Source organism: Sphaerodactylus townsendi, linkage group LG03, assembly GCF_021028975.2.
Source record: "Sphaerodactylus townsendi isolate TG3544 linkage group LG03, MPM_Stown_v2.3, whole genome shotgun sequence".
Taxonomy (NCBI): Eukaryota; Metazoa; Chordata; class Lepidosauria; order Squamata; family Sphaerodactylidae; genus Sphaerodactylus; species Sphaerodactylus townsendi.
In genome coordinates this window covers 147346407-147349848 of record NC_059427.1, presented here as the reverse complement: position 1 = coordinate 147349848, position 3442 = coordinate 147346407, and positions in this window count along the sequence as shown.

Below are 3442 nucleotides of genomic sequence, written 5' to 3'. Positions count from 1 at the left end.
TTGGTTCAGGGGGGCCAAAGTTATGGACCCTCAAAACTGTAGCCCCCATCTCCTATTAGCTCCCATTGGAAACAATGGGGGATAGGGGCACCCCTTTTGGGAGTCCATAACTTTGGACTCCCTGAACCAAACCTCACCAAACTTGGGGGGTAGAATAAAGACAGTCTCCTGATGATACGCTGAAATTTCGGTGCTGCTAGCCTAAAAACTGCGCCCCCTGCAGGCCAAAAATGGAAAACCACTAAAAATACCCCAAAACGAACCCAGCATTTTGATGCCCCCCACAAGGTGATGCCCTGGGCAGCTGCCCACCTTGCCCAATGGGCATTACGCCAGTGCTGAACAGGCTGCAGAACAGGCCTTCCTGTGTGGGAACTACATTTCCCAGGAGACCCTGGGAAATGTAGTTCCCACCAGAACAGGCAGGCCTGTTCTCCAGCCTGCTTGGTTTTCTAAAGTAAGTGTGGGGGGGGCGCCACGGGGGGGGGGCGATTTTGCACCCCCCCCCCCACGTGACCCAAATTTGTGCACCCGGTGCATCGCGCACCTCCCCCCGCCCCCTGGGAGCTTCACCGCTGAACCATGCGCAGCTGCGCAGGCATGCAGAAACAAATCCCCACAGCCCACCCTGCGACCGGATCATCCCACCCTGCAACCGGCTGCACTTGCGTAGCTATGCAGCTGCAACCGGCAAAATAAACAAATAAGGAAATGGGGCCTCTGCAACGGTTGGGCAAGGCCAGGAGAATTCTCCCTGACTCTGGACGGCGCAGTGGAAGGGAGGGAAATAAAGCGCTTCCTGTTTTGCCATTCGCGAGGGAATCCAGCCCAGGATTTTTCAAAAGGATCGCTAGTTCAGCAATTTTCGAAAAACCCAGGTTGGGAGAAATAAAACGGGGCAGCCTCATTTTGGGGGAGGACCTGTGCTAAGTCCCCCCCCCCCAAAAATGAACTGTATGCCACCCTACACCTGCCTCTTTTGGCCCATGCAGAATCAACCTCAGATAAATCTGCTGTTGAGTTTCAAATCAAATGAGGATTCCATATTCATAGTTTTACAGGTCCCAGGTCTATCAACCTGCCTATCAGTTGAGCTCATTTTCAGAGGTTCTGCTCCAAGTAGGTTGCCAACTTTGCCTTGGGAGGTTCCAGGAGATTTTGGAGGTGCAGCCTTAGGAAGGCGCTCAGCCGGTTATCACGCCATAGAGTTTAGCCTCTAGAGCAGCCATTTTCTGCAGGCAGGGGTCTGCAACCTGCGGCTCTCCAGATGTTAATGGACTACAAATCCCATCAGTCTCTGCCAGCATGGCCAATTGGCCATGCTGGCAGGAGCTGATGGGATTTGTAGTCCGTGAACAACTGGAGAGCCGCAGGTTGCAGACCCCTGCTTCAGGGGAACTGATATCTGCCATTAGGAAATCAGTCGTGATTCTGAGATCTCTCCAGATGTTGGCAACTTTAGCTCCAAAGACCGCTACAGGACAACGACTTCTCGCCTGTTGTAATCACACTCTGGATTTACCATCCCACCATTATCCACCCAGCACAGAACCTTGAGAGCCAGCCTGGTGTAGAAGAAGAAGAAGAAGAAGAAGAAGAAGAAGAAGAAGAAGAAGAAGAAGAAGAAGAAGAAGAAGAAGAAGAAGAAGAAGAAGAAGAAGAAGAAGAAGAAGAAGAAGAAGAAGAAGGCGACGACGACGGAGGAAGAGGAGGAGGAAGAAGAAGAAGAAGAAGAAGAAGAAGAAGAAGAAGAAGAAGAAGAAGAAGAGGAGGAGGAGGAGGAGGAGGAGGAGGAGGAGGAGGAGGAGGAGGAGTTTGGATTTATATCCCCCTTTCTCTCCTGTAGGAGACTCAAAGGGGCTTACAATCTCCTTGCCCTTCCCCCCTCACAACAAACACCCTGTGAGGTAGGTAAGACTGAGAGAGCTCAGAAGAACTGTGACTAGCCCAAGGTCACCCAGCTGGCGTGTGTGGGAGTGTACAGGCTAATCTGAATTCCTCAGATAAGCCTCCACAACTCAAGCGGCAGAGCTGGGAATCAAACCCGGTTCCTCCAGATCAGAGTGCACCTGCTCTTAGCCATTGCTCTTAGCCACTGCGCCACTGTAGTGGTTAAGAGCAGGTGGATTCTAATCAAGAGAACCAGAGTTGATTCCCCACTCCTCCACCTGAGTGGCGGAGGCTTATCTGGTGAACCAGCTGCGTTTCCCCACTCCTACATTCCTGCTTATTCCTGCTGGGTGACCTTGGGTTAGTCACAGTCCTTTGGAGCTCTCTCAGCCCCCCCACCTCACAAGGTGTCTGTTGTGGGGAGAGGAAAAGAAAGGAGCTTGTAAGACACCTTGAATCTCCTTACAGGAGAGAAAAGTTGGATATAAATCCAAACTCTTCTTCTTCACAGAGATGGATTACATTTTATCTTTCTGCCTACACATTTTATCACTTTTTTAATGTCTTCCTCCCTCATCATGTGGATCTCTAGTCTTATCACTATTTTATACCACTGATTCTATTTGGCTCTTATCTCTGCTTTGTCTCCTTTAGACTGAACACCGTCCTTATTATAAATGTTTGCATGGACTGTTTGACGTTGCCAAGTTGCTGACTTTTCAAATGCAGTTGTCCCTTCCCCGTCGCGACTTTCCCCATTGCGTTTTTGCTATATCACGGGTCGGCATCATAAATTAAATGGGAATTTGGGGGGGAGTTTTGCAGAAGCCACAGATGACACACGAAGATCAGCAGATGACACAGAAAAAGTTTAGAAACTCAGGAATGCATGAAATACATATACGGTATTAGGTAATATCAATATATTCTATCTTTTAATACCACAAATATACACCATTTCTTTTTAAAAAGTTAAAAGAAAAAGAATCAATTCAGACTTCTTCTCTGGTACATAGAGATGGCCAAAAAAATTGCTGGTGGCTCCTGGCCCCTCCATGATGCGGCTGGCCTCCACTTGGGCCAGGGCCTTCTCGGCCTTGGCCCCCGCCTGGTGGAACACTCTCCCTCCAGCTGTCCGGGCCCTGCAGGATGTTGGAGAGTTCCGCAGGGCCTGTAAGACTGAGTTGTTCCGCCGGGCTTTTGGAGTGTCCAGCCGCTGAAGTGCCCCCTCCCTTTTATTCCTCCGACTTGGAGTTCCTTTGCCATTCAGGGGACCCACTTTCCTGTTTTGTTTCCCCCCTCTCTCTGGGAGGGTTTTAATTGGGGTTTATCGCTGACGCCATCTTTGTTAATTACTGCTGTGTTTTAATCTAACTTAATCTAATTTTAATGGGGTTTTGTTTGTATATGTTGTATGAGGAAATTATGCTGTGCACCGCCCAGAGCCCTCCGGGGGTAGGGCGGTATACAAAACCAATAAATAAGTGAGTGAGTGAGTGAGTGAGTGAGTGAGTGAGTGAGTGAGTGAGTGAGTGAGTGAGTGAGTGAGTGA